The sequence below is a fragment of the Thermobia domestica genome, chromosome 8, assembly GCF_964235325.1.
Source record: "Thermobia domestica chromosome 8, izTheDome1.hap1.1, whole genome shotgun sequence".
In the NCBI taxonomy this organism is placed as follows: domain Eukaryota; kingdom Metazoa; phylum Arthropoda; class Insecta; order Zygentoma; family Lepismatidae; genus Thermobia; species Thermobia domestica.
Genome location: NC_137461.1, coordinates 79,661 through 95,980, shown reverse-complemented (window position 1 = coordinate 95,980; position 16,320 = coordinate 79,661). Strand labels below are relative to the sequence as shown.

The 16,320-nt window shown below is 35.5% G+C and overlaps 1 protein-coding gene across 2 annotated transcripts in view; it reads right to left on the bottom strand.

Moving 5' to 3' along the window:
* Window positions 1–15,813, bottom strand: part of LOC145692619 (uncharacterized) — a 67,602-nt gene extending 51,789 nt beyond the window's left edge. Inside the window, exons 1-2 of one of the 2 annotated variants that reach the window (XM_081767943.1) lie at window positions 15,681–15,803; window positions 511–720 (exon numbers count right to left, since the gene is read on the bottom strand). The gene's annotated coding sequence lies outside the window, so the exon portion shown is untranslated. Of the gene's footprint in view, window positions 1–510; window positions 721–15,680 lie in introns of both variants that reach the window. The other variant, XM_081767942.1, reaches the window with a different exon arrangement.
* Between the last annotated feature and the right edge of the window lie 507 nt (window positions 15,814–16,320).

Here is a 16,320-nt window from a genome sequence, read left to right as displayed (position 1 = left end):
AAATGAATGTTCGTTTACGGAACAAAACATTCCCGTTTACGGACACTCTCAGATACGGATAGCTATTTTTCCACAAACGTTTCGATAACCTTTTCATAATGGACAGGAATTATTCTTGGTTGTGCAATATATTACACTAGACATAAAGGTCGTTTTTCCACAAGTGTATCTATCATGAGACTATCGGTCTGATGAACTATCAAAGAGGACAGCTTCAAGCTGAACTAGAAATTCTTCTTTCTCTCCGCCGCAATACACTGCTTTCTGCTGGAAAACCTCTAATAAGTAATAACACTCATACAGGGTCAGTCGTACGGCCACGAATTCTATGTAAAAGAACAAATGTAGTCCTTTTTCCTCTGGGTCTTGCATCTGTCCCGACAATTTCATAGATAACAAAACCAACATTGTTACATTGTTTGTTTCACAATAACATTTTTCAACGTGCAATATTTACTCTCTTTTTTGGAAAAGCAACATTTTTCTTTCACTTATGATACTGAAACTTGCCTCAGGTGGAATTTTCCCGTCTTCTTTCTTCAATTTCTCTAGAGGATACTCTTTGCGATCGGGGCTGGGTCAATAAACATATGCACTCCAAATAGTTGGCTTTTTCATCCATTCCGATGCCGCGCCAGTAGATAAACACACACACACATGTTCCTTCCGGAAGTGTACCGATGATTTTTAGAGGACACTTGCTACTGAGTTTTATTACCCCTGTATAAGAAAAAGCATGAAGTTTTCGCTGAAAAAAACATAGCAGGTTAGTTGGTTCCTAATGCATATTTTGAGAAGGTTCTGAGAAATCGAAATAAATGAAAAACGTTTTCCCTCTCGCTTGTATTTAAGAAAATTAACATACTGCATTATCTACTGCAGTATACGAATATATTTAAACATCCCACAGCAATAAAATCATTTAACAGAAATGAATTTCTTCTTCATCCCTCCCAATATTTCAAATACGTACTAAATAGAGTATTTCACATTGAATTTTACGTACTTACACTCATACACAATAAATTTACTATATATTGTTGCGTACAATTACCGCTGTGAGAAATTAAATTTCCGTAACCTCTCTGTAACGAACACCTATCAGTAACGGACATAAATTCATTTCCCATTGGTGTCCGTTATTCAGAGGTTTCACTGTATATATAAATGTTATTTTCAATCTCCGAAGTTTGAGCTTTAAATCACATTACATTATTTGATTGTATTGCATTTCTGAGTTTACACCTTCTATGCTTCTATCCCGTAGGTTAAGTAAGACAATGAGAAACAAAATATAATAATGAAATGATATACATGTCTTGTTCTACAATTGCATCAAACCGTTTAAACATGTTAGCCGGCTTCATTTTATTCATACTACTCTTAAAAATATCTTTTGGGCTTATGCAAAGTCGTTCTGACGAGTGATTAGTGCAATACTAAAGAGTTCGACTACCATATATTCCCTGGAATAGTCTGAATTTTAGTGACACCAATACACGTGGAAACGACTCTGCATAAGGCCCTTTGAGTTTTACGTCTCACGATTATGCGGGCTAGGCTAAGAAGACGGTACTACTCTTAAAACAAAATTCTAAATATATATCACAGGGTACTATAAACCACACACAGAGCTCTCTAAGATTGCTGATATAGATATCCAGATACGCTTTTTAATAAATATAATTTGAGTTTCTCTTGTATGCCATATGGTGCGTTGGAACGATATCTTTGTACTTTCAGTGTAATTCTAAATATTTTTTTATTACACTTCTGGGCAATGTGTAATTTTAAAATATGTACTATAATAACTAGTTTGAAGGAGAAGAAAGTACGAAAAAGAGATAATCAAAAATTGATTCTAATATGTTAATTGGATGAGTTATTGTTCTCACGTTGTCATGACGACGAATAATCAATAAATTATTATTCCAGAACCATCTTAAGAAAGTGACACACAATATTTTGACGTGTAGTTATTTTAGTTATTATATGCCAAAATAAAAAGGTAATGTTTAAAAGCAATAAACAAAAGGTTTTATGTGATTATCGTTACCTTATCGTTATAAAAATCTGGTGGACCTTCTTCGCAGGATAATTTATTGTTATAAACATTTGGTGGTTTACCGCCAGGCACTTAGGAGATTTGGATGAAGTTCAGTAGACAATGTCCTAAACAATACAATGTAAGTGTACAGATTGACTTTAAGGTTACATAATTTTGATAAAAGAAATATCAATACGGAATATACATTATTAAGGAGTGGCACAAAAATTTTCAGAACTATCAAAATGAGTCGTACTGGCGTTGGAAATGCAACAGAATCAAATGGTAATTGGGAGATGGACCTAGCTGACCTAATTAAACCGAGGCAAGATTTTGGTGATCAAATGAGACAACAAATGGAACAATCGAAGCAACAAGTGGACCGAATGGATCAATGAATTATCCAACTTGACAGTAAACTTGATCAACATATGGGACAATTAGAGGTAGATCTTGGTGAACAGATGACACAACTTAATAGTAAAATCGACCAGACAACTCTGCGAATTAACAAAGTGACTTTAAAATGGAACGAATCATAAGTAGAATCACCGAAGTTCAAAATTCTACAGAAGTTGCGTTATCAGCTACCGAAGAAGTATCATTACAGGTTAACATGTGTGCTCCAAATGATCCTGAAACTTCCATACAAACAACAGAAAATGCAGATCTTGAATTTGCATTGATTAAATTTGCTGAGTGTTTGCAAAATTATACTGCTGTATTGTTGGATCACATTATCCTGACCTCTCTTCATTCGAATGTTTTTGATTGTCTTACTGATCCTGTGTACAACGAAAATTTTAGTATGAATCAATATGTGAAAAGTTATGGTCATATTCGTCTAGTGAATGAACTATTCAATGTTATGTATACGACATTGCTTCATGTAGCAGGACGAAAATTGATTCCAGTATTCGTGAAATTCAGAAAAAGAATGTGTGTTCCCACCAATGTTTGTAGTGATTGGTAGATTGAGTTGGAGCTATTGAAATGTTTATTCAATGAAAAGACTGAAATGTTAGTAGTGAACAATCAGATGGCGCTTTTACAGAAAGTGATGCAGTGCGTTGATTTCAATCATAAAAATGTGACATTGCAAAATTTTGAAAATCCATCAATGGTGCAATACAGTAATAACCTGAACCAAACTAACCTTAATCAAAACCAAATTCGAAACATCCATGTGAGATTAAAATGTGATCCCAGTGTAAAAGGCAATGTTAAATTCACGTCTACCAGTAATGTAACCGAACCTAATAACAGAGGAAACACAAACCGTGGTAGGAAAATTTCCGTGAATATTGTGGGAAGGATAGGTACAGATATGTTAGGAGACACGACATCTCGCCACCAGTATGAGAACTGAACCTAATTTTACCGGTAAGGAAACCGAGCCTAACCTTAGTAGTAAAGTAATCGCGTAACTGAACCTAATCCAAGTGTTGTACGATTACGTACACCTAAGTAGCATGTAAGTATTAGATCTAATTTCGCTCGAGCTGAATTTCGTAGAAATTCAAGATGGCACAAATTCTCAAAGAAACAAAGAACTGTAGAAATAAGTAGCATGCAAGACTGTATTCCGATTTGTGACTTTCAATACTACATGAACGAATTCATTGGTCTGTGCCTTACGCTAAGGTTACAGCCTCCGAGAAAAACGTATTCAATTAATTTAGTGTTATGCTTTATTGTAAGTGTCGTTATGATCCCGTTTATCGTTCATATTTTTATTTACTTTCTGTACGTTCCTGATTATGGTAAGATCTTGTCTTTCTGATGAGAGTGTAACTTTAATTTTTGTTCTGATATTAATTGTCATGTTTTATCTTGAATGTTCTTGTTGAAAATATGTGTGTTTGATTGTTTTTGGTACAAACAACAATAATATGAATATCATAAATATATCTATTTCAAAACCTTCTTCACTATGCCCAAGTAAATAATTATTATCTTATAACAAGCATTTAATGGACCCGAAAAAGGACATAAAATTAAATAACTGGTAAATCAAATTTCGAATGTTCTTATCGTCGATAAAATGTATAAATAAATGAAGTCAATGATAAATTTTAAAATAAACATGATAATAATATTGTTATAAAAATAAATATGATACATGTATATTTATATGAATGGTAATTTTCATATATACGAGATACATTCAAAAACTCGAATAATTAATATGTATTATCTAAGGTCCAGGATTCTGTTATTTTGTAAATTCAATAAAAGAAAGTCCTATATTTCGGGCGACATATGTAACGATATCTTTGTATTTTCACTGTAATTCTTAATATATTTTATTATACTTCTGGGCAATATGTAATTTTAAAATATGTGCTAACTAGTTTGAAGAAGAAAGTACGAAAAAGAGATGGATCAAAAATTGATTCTAATATGCTAATTGGATGAGTTATTGTTCTTACGTTGTCACGACGACGAATAATCAATAAATTATTATTCCAGAACCATCTTAAGAAGAAGAACCATCAAAAGATATACACACAATCTTTTGAGGTGTAGTTATTTTTAGTGATTATGTGCCAAAATAAAAAGGTAATGTTCAGAAGCAGTAAACAAAAAGTTTTATGTGATTCTCGGTACCTTATCGTTATAAAAATTTGGTGGGCCTTCTTCACAGGATCATTTATCGTTATCAGTGGCGTATTTACGATTTTGTTTCGGGGAGGGCTTTGCTAACTTTCGGGGGGGGGTGGATTCGCCTGAAAATGTGAAAATTCTGCAAGATATTTCATATACTTTACTATAGTAAGGAAGATTTCGGGGGGGGGAGAGCTTAAGCCCGGAAGCCCCCCTAAACATGCCACTGATCGTTATAGCATTCAGTGCACAGATAAATCGTCTTTTTTTTGTTCATTTTACATACTTCATATTTGAGATATTTAACTCAAGTCCCTTTCATTATTTATAGATTCATATCCATTCTAAATACCTTTTGAATAAGAAAATGGTCCATTCTAAATAACCATATACGTACGCGTACCTACAAACAGTGTATCACTTTCTCGGATCTTAGACTTGATTTCGTTGTGCTCTGAAAGTTTCATAATGTTCGTAAGAGATCACCAAACAATTAATAATAATAATAATAATAATCATTTCTTCCTGAACATATCATAATGATGCTTTTGTTTCTTAGCACACATTTGTAACAAAGTTAAATGATGCCACCAGATAAGTCATTGCTTATCTCCTGATGTTTTCTATTCTCTTATTTTCTTGAGTACTGGTACTGTGCATTTATTACGTACAAATTTTTATTATGCATACATACGTACTTGGCTATACAGTGTGAAGGCATCAACTCCGAAAATCCCGCACAAGACTTTGGAATATGGCCACATTTTTTTTGACAAAAATCTAATCCAGTTTAGAGCAAAGGGAATTTGAAGACCTGAGCTCGCTTGCAATCTTGGGAGTACGTTACTAGAAAATGGTAGGTTACGTGAAAATGAAGAAGAGTCTGAGAAACATTCGCATACCCTGTGCTAGGTGGTCCCTGCAAGTGCCTTTGCTTTACATTGGTATAGGAATGAATCGCACTGCCTCAAAGTTTTTTTTATGATAACAGATGACACGCATACTTAAAATGAAGAAGAAGGGGTCCAATATTTGGAAAATTTCCAGGTGAAATCTGTAACGCTACAACAAAAAACTGTTGCAGAATAGTTAATCCAATGAGGCGACACAGCGAAATGGTAATACCGAAGAATTCACACAGCAAATATAAGCACTATGTACAGAATAACCTTCAAAGAAGAAGCAATTGTGGATTGCCAAGAATGAAGGTGCTTTTCATTCTTTTCGGACGTGCTGCTTCTACTTTTAGGGTTATAACGCGAAACGTGCCAAGTTAGGAAGGAACAGCAATATTAAGAGAAATTATGTATCTCACCTGTAAAGATAGAAACGGTTCATTGCTTACAATTGTAGTCAAAACTTGAATGTAGAGACCAAATTAGTAAGTCTTTTTCGACCGCGTCTGCATGTACGCGAATACACACCACCGCTAACGTCCCTCTTATCTACGGAAACACGCGTTTTGGTTCATAGCACCCCAGTGAAAGTCATACAATCGTTTTAAATATCTTCATCAAATTTTGTCAGAAAACTGTTATGTTCATAGCTATGGGTTAACAGCTACATTGGCGGATCTATTTTAAAAAATTAAAAGATTAATTGGAGAATTTAGTTTGATTTTTAAACAAGAGTAAATGAAATCAGATGAACGGAATAGTTGAATTTAAGAAAATAGTTGCTTTAGTTGGTTTTGATGTTGCAAGCAGCACTATATATGAAGGTGGAAGGGACTATTTGCGTAGAAATACACTTGCGATTTGTGAGAAAAGCAGTGTGGAAATGTTGCGTAAATGACAATATAGTTACTGAATATTCTCGAGTTGTACAAAAAGGAGTGTCTGTTGTTGAAATTTTCTGAAAGGCATGCTCTACTAAACACGCGAACGGTTTGTAGTAAGAATGGAAACGAAATTGCGGGAAAGAAAAGGAACATCTAACCAAATCTATTCTAACCTAATTTAGCACATTTTAATACTATTTGGATTGTATTCAGTATCTCTTTCAACGCTGTTCAACACATAAGCCATTAATAAAGTGTTTTTCTACTATCCTCGTATATACGTATACCCACCGCCGCTGACGCAATCGTTATTGTTCGGGACTCCTTGCTGCACTCCTGCCCTGACTGGTATGAGAGTATTCGTGCTTTCTAGTGGACATCAAGCACAAGTTGGTTCGTGTTTTATGCATTAGGCCTCGCTTCTATGCCATACGTCTATACTTTACTTCGAACAATAACCACTACTGCCAAATGGGCGAATAAAAACATGGGGGTGAAAATAAACAAAACTCCCAGATTAGTTTTGGATTTATCTGGACGATAAATTAATCAAGAAAACTGAAATATCTCAACATAGCCTTATACGGCTAAAGTGTTCAGAGAAGAGACAAAATGTTTTACTGAGTTGGGAACACTGAGGTAGACGGCAGTAGCATTAACGTATTACTGAAATCTTATACGGTATTTTAGCGCTCCTAAAACTTCTTTGTAAGTATGACATTTTCATATTTGTTGCATTTGAACATATGTCTATTTTGTAGTTTGTTGTTTTATGTACTGACGTTTATAGAAAAAGTTTTCCTTTCGTAAATTATTTTTATTCAAAATTTAACTTTACTGGGTTATTGTTATGATTTTTAATTAGCGGGGTGAATAGAAACACTTCTTGAGGAGTGGAAAATTCTTGAGAAGCGGAAAAAAGGACATGATAGGAAAGAGTCAACAATCTCTAAGAACAAATTTCCCAGTCTTCTGAAAAAAAAAAATGTGTGACAAACTGAAGGAGGAAAACATCAAAGCTGGATTTGAAAAGTGTGGAATTTTTCCCCTTTGTCGAGACCAAATACTGAGGATGCTGCCAAAAAGAGACAATGAACGAGAAGAAACAGATCAGCAAAAGACACCTCAGACTGTAAATCGTTTCCTTTTGGATCTTCTCAAGAGCATGAGAGAAGATGAAAAAATTAAACAAGGGAAGAAGAGAGTACGAATATATGTTTCTGGTAAGAGTTTTGGTTTGTTTTCTGAAAATGATACATTTTTATCAAATCACAACGAAACTCAACCTACCCTTATATTGTCGGAAGAGGAGAAAGACAACATTCCAGACGATCACGAACTAGATGGTGGTTTTCTAAAGCTGGTGATTTTGCTGTGGTAAAGGTTTATGAGAAGCTAAAACTCGATAAGACTATTCACTACCCAAGTGCGAAAATGTGAACGTGATGGATATGTGGGAGTGTTTTATAAGAGAGCACATAAACAATGAAATTTTCAGAAAGTTTTTAAGAATCGTTCTTACTACATGAGGATATTGTTACGAAACTGTTGGGTTTTATTAGGAGTTCGTCAGCACGCTTTAAGTATATGATAAATTTCGGGCTCCTTCGTGGCTAAGCGGTCAGCGTATGCGCCTTTGGCGTGGGAGACCCGGGTCGATTCCCAGCGGGAGCTCATGTGGTTGTGATTCCACGTTAATCAGTAGGTCCACGTCTCATGTAGCCTCGCTGCTGAACGGGACGTTAACCTCAAAATCAACTCAACTCATGATAAGTTTCCCTGGTGATTTCAGTGGTTTAAATCTTACTCAAATATCATCAAAACTGTATGGTCGTTTGTACCTATATTGTGCATTGTATTGTTTTATAAGTTTGTAACTTACGTAATACTGGTCTTATTGAACTTATATCTTGCAGGTATCAAATAAATAGTTCGTCTTAACAAATACGCTGTTTCTTTTAATCTTTCCAATAGTATAAAAGAAACAACAATGAAAATAGTCATTGTTTCTATTCACCCCTACCCATGGGGTGAATAGAAACATTAAGAAAAATCAAGGTGAAGAAAAGTGGAGTTGATAAATTAATATGACGTTTACTGAACTTCATTAGCATATTAAGACCTTTTTTGGGGAATAATCTGATACGCGAAATCTTAAACATCACCAGACTTATATAGCCAAAAATGTGTTCCTATTCACCCCATTTGACGGTACCAACTGAGCCAAGGTCACAACCTAGTATTTTGGGTGAAAAACTAAATAATATTCCCTTATATTTCTCATTTTCGTGAGGTCCGGCGATCAAGTAGTAATGTCTTCCACTGTTGTTATCTCATTGCTCATAGATACCAGTGATGAAATAATTGGTCGAAAATCACGCGGCCGCTTTTTACATTAATACATGAACAAAATTAGTTCTAATATTAGGTACCTAAGTTCAGTATTAACAAAAAAAAAAGAAAGAAAAAATACACCCAGCCTCTTGCAACTATGCGTAGCACATTTTAATACTTACACTTGAAATAAAAATATGACTGGATAAAGAAGATTGCCTTGTCTTTGAATGTCATATGTGAATAACAATATAAGGCTCTTCAGATAGAGGAGGGGGAGGGGCAGGGGCAGGTTTTATTGAACAAGATCGTACATTTGATATGTTTTAACTATAGGCAACTTGTACTTGCAGCCTAAACTTAATCTTCGGAAGTCAAACGACAAATGCCATTAAGATGTTCAAGAGAATAACGTATCAGCATTATTACATACTACAGACACAAAGATACCACTAGGATCCCAAGTTTCAAAATTATATTGTGTGTGAAAGCAGTTAGGAGATTTAATTATTTGTCACATGATCGCTAGACCCTGAGAGAAATTCAGAGGGAGTCCACGGGAAAATTCTTTCGTCATAAATAAACGTTGTACTACTTAGAATTGTTATAAAGCAAAAATATCAATTGGAAGATGGTTACAAAGAAATAAATTTAAGAAAAAAGTTACGACATGGATAACTGATATTTATCCTATTTTACGCTCTTGGTTCAATTTAGCTGTATTTATATGCTTTGGACATTTAAGGTAGAAATGAATAAATCGAGAACCGTTACCTACTAACAAACACAACAGGTAAAACCTAAAAATACGAGCCCTAGGAGTTATAATTTTTGCCAAATTAATTTCCTGCTATTGTGTCCTTCTGCCATTTCGTCCTCCTGCCATTTTGTCTTCCTGCCTTTATTTCCTGCCATTATGTCCCAAATTCCAGAAATTAGTTACAGTTCTCTTACTACAACTCATATCTCCCGTACACTTGTATTATTTACGTACTTCTGGACCTCTTCAGCTAGGAAAAGTATTCTGTTTAGATGAAGGCGGACAGAAATTAACCCTGTATCCTTTTTCGATTCTAACACACACAAGCCTCTATCAGCTAAATATTACGCTAGGAAAAATTTGAGCATTAGAGTCACTGATGCTCCTGCTCCTACGGAAGCACACTCGACCTTCAGCTCTGTTCTACCAGTTTCGCCCTCCCTGACTTAGTGATGGTCAGTGGGAATATTCCTGGTGGAAAGGAATTTTAAAAATGTGAATATTACCGGGTTTTTTCCCTGGCCTATAAATTCCCGGGATAGATTGTATTTTTCATTTCTTTACTTTATCTTCCAAATTATAAGAACCATATGACTACTTACTTTAATATATTATGATTTACTTCTAGGTTTTAAAGAATTTGGAGGCTAAAATTTTAAAATTCTTTAACTCTTACTTTATATAACGAACAATATGATTTTTTAAATTCCATTTCCATTTGCACTAAAAAGGAGGGTAATTGCTTAGTATTGGGGGGCCAAAACTAGGATGATTTACGGAAGAAATTAATTGACAGTGGTGTGCAAGTAGTCAAGGAAGTATTGAACACAATTTTTTAGGGCAGTTGGGGATTTGTACAAACCGTAAAGGTAAGTCGAAGTGATTTATGTGAGAAAAGAAAGTGAATTGTTGGTAACGAAGATAGAAAACAACGTGTCCTGCGGGGCTCTTACCCGCCTTCACTCGCTAACGCTTGCTCGGCAATCCTGTCTGAGGTTAATGTTGGTAACGTAATTTAACGTATGAAACCATAAAACTACCTCATCGGAATGGAATATCGCAAAAAAGTTGGTGCAAAATCTGGCTCTCCGAAAGCTAAACAACAGCTAAAAGTAGCAAAATATTAATTTACAAATGATAAAAAGGAACCATTTTGTACAGTAATGTAGAATTATATAGAAATAGAGATAAAGTACTATTAGTAAACCCTGAACCATTTTTGTAATACACGTCGGTGTGTCTCCTCTCCCTGACTTGAATTTCTTAACAGGTACTCGGACTTCCTTTACATGTGAATTAACGCATGAAATTTCGAGAAATAGGTAGGAAGGAGGGTCGTGTGTGGCAGTGTTACATACACAACTATGAAGATAGGAAAGTATCTTGCAAATATTGTGAACATGCATATTTATGTGCAAATGTTGACAAAATGGTGGGACATGTGTTTTCTGGCAGTAACTTAATTTGTTTATAACATTTAAAAATTTAATATGTTTATAATATCAGTAGTAGAGACAAGTTTAGAAAACCCACTTATATCTAAATTTGAACTATTTAGCGGTTTGAAAGTGTGTGGACTTACGATAACAATTTTGGAACATATTTACTTTCATAGATCATATTGTAAATAAATATCCATTTATGCGTACTCTCTAAATATAATGAAACATCGTAAGACGGGGTTAATTTGCACAAAATATGAAAAGAGTTTCACAGTCCTCTGTCGGCAAAACCATGAAAAGAAAAGTTTCAATTGGCACCGTAAGACAGAACATTAACTGTATTTTCGCTATAATATTGACGGTTAACATCAGTTCTAATTACCGGGAGGGTTCATTGTTGTAGAGGTATGGAAAGCAGTCACTGTAAAAGCCGCCAAATTTGAAAGATATCACGTACAAGATTTTCCGTCAAAGTTAAGTCAGTTTCGTAGAATACTGTTGTGTATAATGTGACTTTGATACAATAGTACTTGGTCGGCATGAAAATCCTCCCACGAGGGTGAAACGGTGTACCCGATACATTTCGAGACGCTGATCACGAATATCCCATCGAGAAAGTTCCTGCACCTAAGTTTTTTTTTTTTTTTTTTTTTTTTTTTTGCGGGCTGCTGTTTCCATAATTGACAGAAAATTCGTATTTTTCGTATTTAATATGAGTTTTTCCTGTTTGAAGTACATAATTATGAATTTTTACGAGGGTGAAAGGGTATACCGGATAGATTTCGAGAAGCTGATGACGAATATCAAATCGAGAAAGTTCCAGCACGTAAGTTTTTTTTTCCGGCGGGGTGCTGTTTCCATAGTCGACAGAAAAATCGTATTTTTCGTATTTAATACGTGTTTTCCGTGTTTGGACTGCATAATTCTGAATTTTTATCTTAATCCAAGAACTGTTACTAGACTATATCCCAGCAACATTGTTTTCTCTAGCTTACGACCCCCGGAAACGTACCCCCTCCGCTTGGATTGCAAAGATTTATTGTCGTTCCACACTGCATACATTAAAACCTATGTGTTATTGACGGAGAAAGGTTTCGTAATCAACTTGCGATCATTCGTCGGCTCTCTTTCGTCTAGACGACAGACAAATTGTTGAAAAAAAAAAAAAAAGGCGTCAAGACATACACCACGTTGTCGCGTGAAACAAATATTTCAGTTTCGAGTTGATGTTCGTGTTAGAAGGTGGTGTTACGCTGTGTCTGTGTATACCGTAGGTGAAAAATATTTTTGCGTGAAATTTTGACGTTTGTGTTAAACGAACATGTCGAGAACTTGCAACAATTCCACAGATTCATTCTACTGCATATGTGGGGAAGTGATTTTCAAGGTACAAAGTAGGCCATTGTCACCGTTCCTGAAGAGAGCCTACTATTTGTACTTCGGGTGTAAAATCGGCGACCAGGATCGCGTTTGGGCTCCGAAACAAAGTTGTAACTCGTGTGCGCGTACTCTCACAGGATAGTTGAAAGGTACACATAAATCGATGTCGTTCGCCGTACCTATGGTTTGGCGTGAGCCCCGTGATCGTGTTTCAAACTGTTACTTCTGCCTGACTAATATAAAAGGTCTTTCAAAAAACATGAAGCATAAAATACAGTATCCTAACTTGGATTCCGCGAGGAGACCTGCGAAACATTATGTTTGTGTGCCTGTACCCGTAGCACCAGACTCATACACCCTGTGCAGTGTTTCATCCGATGAAGAATCTGCTGTTTGTGAGCATGTTGCACAATCTTCGAGTACACAGCCAGATCCCAACTACGTTCCAGTGCCTGACACTAATGAACTACATGTGGTAAGTCAGGAAGAGCTGAATGATCTGATCAGAGACTTAAACCTCCCCAAGCCCTTGTTGCTTGCATCACGCCTTCAATAATGGACGAAACCAAGATGTGAATATATCCATGTATAGGAAAAGAGAGGTGAGCGTAGTTCCTAATTTTACAAGGATGGTAATTTGGTGTATTGCAGTAACATTCCATCGCTTATGGGACAACTGAAGATTGGAGGCTATTCGTAGATTCCTCTAGGATAAGTCTAAAGGCAGGGTTGCACAATGACCATGAAAAGCCAGCCATCCCTATTGCTCATGCTGTACTTATGAAAGAAACATACGAGAATATGTGAAACCTATTGCAGAATATAAAGTACGAACAGTTCCAGTGGTCTGTATGCGCTGACCTTAAGGTTATTGTCATCCTCACCGGTTTACAAGGAGGTTACATAAAGCCCTGCTGCTTCTTAAGTCATTGGGATAATCGAGCCAAAGATCAGTACACCATCACAAAATGGTCGCCAAGGAAGCAACTAGTCCCAGGGGAGATGAACGTGGCTAATGAACGTCTTTTGGATCCGGAGAAAATATTCTTACCAGCCCTTCATATCAAATTAGGACTTATGGAGGTCTTCGTCAAGGCCCTGAACCGGGATGGTGAAGCATTTAATCATCTCAGAAAACTATTCCCAAGACTCAGCGAGGCCAATGTGAAAGAAGGTGTTTTTACGGGACCTCAAATCAGAGACGATTTTAAGGATACTATATTTTCTTCTAACCTTAATGAAGTAAAAGTTAGGCTTTCGGGAAGTGTGCAGTAACTTTGTAGGGAAGTATAATTCTCCTGATTACAAAGACATTGTGGGCAGGTTAATTACTTCATTTCGTAACATGGGATGCAATATGTCCCTAAAGTTACACTTCCTGGATTGCCACCTGGACTTCTTCCCTGAAATGTACAGCTTGGGGGAGGTCTCTGACGAACACGGGGAAGGGTTTCACCAGCAAATAGCTACCATGGAGAGGCGCTACGGTGGTAACTGGAGTGTGAACATGTTGGCAAACTTCTGTTGGAATGTAACACGCGAGACACCCTGTAGTAATTACAAGAGGAGTAGGAAAACCAAGTGACACGTAAGTGTTAAACTTTAACTTTTATGCAATTTTATCTGCATAATTCTTATTGATATTTAAATTATAACGTGCAAATTTTTATGGGTGGAGAATAACATCTTTCGGTGGATATTGAAACCCTTCCCCTCCTCCCTGAAAACTGGTACGTCCTGGAGAAAAACAGGTTACGGATTCGAACTCAGGAGCTCGAAACCTACAGGAATCACCTATTTTCGTTCGTGGGAGCGAAAAAGATTTTCTATTTAGGAAAATGCCGGAATGAATTTACTGTTGGAAAATAAATTATGAACAGCGGCGGATCCAGAAAAGTAGTTTGAGAGAGGTTTCACTCACAGACTTCGTTTTCATTTTCTCTTTATTTATTTATTTTTTTTTTAGAAATCACTACACTTTTGTAGGGAGCTTGCAGCTTATACGCATAGGAATGACCAACATTAGATTAAAAAGAAAAAAGGAACAAAAAAATCATGCAATTTAAGAGAGTTTCAGCCTGAAAGTCCCAAATCACGTAAATCTCCAACTAATTATAGTTGGGATATACTCTTGACCATAAGGAATAACCAAGGAAAATCAGTCCACGGCGATTTCTTTTGTTCCTGAGTTGGCATTTTTGTGGAACACAGTGAACTATTAGAATGCGGTTCCTGTGCCGGTATCAGAAAATACATAATTTTCTTTACAAATATAAATAATTGAAGCTAAGTACTGATACCGGTATCATCATTCTAATAGACTGCAAGCAGTTTTGTGTAGAAAGTAAAATGTATAAATACTGAAGGGAAAACGTTGCACAAAAACGTTATGTTCGTATGTTGAACATACTTTTTTTGTATGTTGTGGAAAGTTACTGGGTTACTTTCACCAAAGTATATATTTCAATAACTATGGTTATACTGAATGTTTACTAATGAACTTGTACTCATGTTTTTCTTATATATCTAGCTATTATATGTTTAAATTACAGTGTTCTAAATCATCAGGTTTGTAAGTTAAATGCGATTTTCTTTAAAATGGCTTAAATCTTGTGCAAAGTAACCCCGTCTTACGGTATTAATAAAATAACATCGTTAAGAATATACATTTTAAAGACTCCGGGAACAACAGTAATAATATACTGTGATAGAAACGAATCTAACTTTTAAATCATAACATAGTAATAGAATGCAATTTTCTTTGAGATTGTACATAAATTCACGAAAAATTCCTACATTTGGGAATATTCCTGAAAAATTTCTTCCTGGAAATTTACCCATCACTACCCTGACCCAGTAACATATTGTTCGTTTAAATCTGTTAAGTCAGATTCGTTTGTGTATTTTGTATTGCAGCTTTTTTTTCCCTTTGACTGGAGCAAATATTTACACAGGAAATGTGAAAACATGTATTTTAACAGTTACTTCTGGTGGATACCGTGAACTTTAACTATGCCAAGTACGATATTATCGTGTGACCAGTGGTCGAAGTGAGACGGTATACGGTAGTATGCCATACCGCCTCTGGTTTTCCGGTAATGAGAATATACCGTCTCTGGTTTTTCAGTGATTACGACAATATTTAAATAACAGGTACGTCGAGTCAAAATCTTAATAAAACATATCGCCTCTGCTTTTTTTTTTTCATTTCGAACACTGTGTATGACCCAGGGAAAAGTATTCTGGAGAACATTGTGAAGGACCGGTAGGGGTAAAAAAAAAAAAAAAAAAAAAAGTATATATGTATATATCATGACGTGAAACACTAACCTGATATATTAATGCATACACAACCACGTTAGCACTTTCAGAATACATGAATGATATAAGCTACGTGGGAGAAATTTACAACAGTTCACTGAGAAACGCTCACACAGACGCAGGGTGCCAGGACGATATAAATTATTTGGTCCCGGTAGAAGACTGTGCAATGACTATAGAGACGTTCAGTAATGTTTTGCGTTATAGCAACGCTATACTTGCGATACACTTCAAAATAGTTATGATAACAGTTACGTTGCCTAAAATAAAAACATGTTTTCATTAATATCATGCTCCATTTAAACTTCAATTTTACAGTATAATTTTTTCGGTGTCAATAAAAAATTCTTTGGAAAGACAACGGGCATTTTCGCTAACGGTTTGCGTAAACGAAAAGATAATCGGGATAGTAAGTCAATGACTTTTTTTTTCTTTTTTTATGTGTTTCGTAACTGTACGCAGAATATTTGAAGACGTACTGAATGAGCCTCAGCATGAGTTAGTGTTACACAATTATTTTTTTAACCGATGGTCTTCAGTTTCATGAATATTTCTTACTGAGAAACCCATCAATTGGTTAATAATATGAAAGTTAACAATAACAAATTGAAATCGTTATACTTGTTTTAAATTAGTCTTAATGCATCAT